Genomic DNA, 2,197 nt, shown 5'->3' with positions numbered 1-2,197 from the left:
ATGAAAGTAACCCCTTTGGTGGGTGCTGGCATAACCAAGGTAGCATCCAAAAATTTCTAAGGAAGTAGACTTCTCTATCAAAATAACCTTCTCATAACTTTTAGGAATAATTGTTCCACCTAGAAATAGGGACAATGTCTTGAAAAAAAATTTGTAACTCTCCCTTCTTGGTTCATGGCATTGTGGTAGATAATCATCTTTGCCTTAGATAATTTGGGTAGGTAGTGAGAGAGAGCTGCGTCTCGGCCACAGTACTCCCTTTTATGCCACTGCAAGAATTTGTCACTGGCTTCAAACGTACTCTGCAAAATAAAATAATTAAGGAAACATAAATCTACATCACTTCTTCACACACACACACACACACACACACACACACACACACACACACACACATATATATATATAGAGAACCTGAGTCTCATCTGTCACAATTAGTTGGTCTTGCCAAAGGTTAATAGAACTTTTGCTATCTTCTCCTACTCTGTTCATCCACTCCTTTGTGGAGTCATTCAACTTATCATAGCCATATTTGTCCTAAAGCTCCATGAAGGTCCTATCGTAGCACAAAGCCATCATCTTTGAACTTTTGTGCTTTGCTCAAACATATGCTGAGACACTCTTTACTATTGTAATTCTCCTTCAATGCTAAGTCATCACTGTCATCTTCTAAGACAAAACCACTGCTCTCTTCCTGAAATTTGGCAATAGCACATAGAGCAAAATCTTCCCTAAGACTGAAAGTATTTTAAATGTCAGATAAGAGTACATAACGTTTGTTATCCATAATGAATTCTGGCAGTACTGGCAATATTAGACCACATTGGTCCACTTTATAGAGATCTACATCCAGAGGTCTCTGTAAGATTCCTCCCTCCAACTTTTGAGATGTAAAGGTGTAAGAACCTCCCCTTCTATCTCTTGTAATCATCCCCCCCTTAGAAATGGAAAAAGATCTTATTTTACCCTGTTTTGGCCTAGAAAGAGAAAATATCTAGAGAGAGGTAATTCAAAATTGAGATATCTTTGGATATAAAAAATTCTCCTAATGTCTAAAATGGATTCCCCTGAAACAGAAGTTCAAAATGAACTTTCCAATGTGCATTAGAAATTAATTGAAAATGTGTATAAGGGACCTTAGCCTAAGGGTCCACATTTTCAGAAATTTTTGGATTATGGTCCAATTAATGTTCCAATGGGCCAATAGGATTAATCCAAGTGTTGGGATGAGATAAATGTAAAGAATAAAATAAAAAACCCAAAAAATGAGTAAATGCTCACATAAGATGAAGAGTTGAATGAGTACAAGGTTTATTAGTTGAAAATTAAGGTATATTAGTGAAAAAATGAGATATTTTGGTGAAATGATGCTTTTTTAACACCTTGGTAAGGAGAGGAAGACACTTGAGGTAGGCACCTTTTTCTTCATGATTTTTTAGGTTTTTTAATTCAAAAAAATGTGATATTTTTATCTCTCCTCTCTCATGGAGCATACTAGATCAAAAAGGGAGCCAAACTGATCCAAATCTTGTCCAAATTGGGTCAAACTGAAGCTGAAAGGCTCTAGAACCTTTGTATTTTCATCTTTGAGCTATACCATGCCAGTTTTATCCTCAAAATTAGTATATTTCTATTATCTCTTTATTTTGTCTCTTCTCTTGGGAGCTTTGGAGCTTCTCTCTCCTCCAACCTCTCTTGGAGATTGCTCTCCCTCTCTTGGTGGCCAAGGACTTGCTTGGGGGCTTCACTTCTAGCCAAAGAATCAAGCCGAATTCAAAGGTAATCTTATTTTAATGGTTTTTTTTCAATTATCTCAATGATTTTCTTCTTCTCAACCCCTCTCAAGCTTGAGAAGCTTTCAAAGTAACGGATCTTTCTTCAAATCAAGCTTTCCAAAGATTCATAATGTCTAATTAGAATTATGTTAATCTTTATGCTTAATTAAAATATTTTCTTTAAGAAAATCTCTCTTGAAAAGATTAATCATCTTTATGGCTAGATCCTTAGTAAAAGGATGGTTTTCAATGATGATCTCTTATTTCAAGCTAAACTCTAGGGGGCTTGATGAGCTAGAGAATGAGAGTTGATATTTTCATGATTTTAATTTAGTAAAAATGATGGTTAAGTCTTTTTAGCTTGATTATGAGTAGGAAAAATCACATTAACTCATTCTAAATTGAAAGGGGATTATACTAAT

Source organism: Cibotium barometz, chromosome 43, assembly GCF_041138505.1.
Source record: "Cibotium barometz isolate CiBa-2024 chromosome 43, ASM4113850v1, whole genome shotgun sequence".
Taxonomy (NCBI): domain Eukaryota; kingdom Viridiplantae; phylum Streptophyta; class Polypodiopsida; order Cyatheales; family Cibotiaceae; genus Cibotium; species Cibotium barometz.
The sequence above is the reverse complement of the archived record's forward strand: the minus strand, read 5'-3'. Positions refer to the sequence as shown.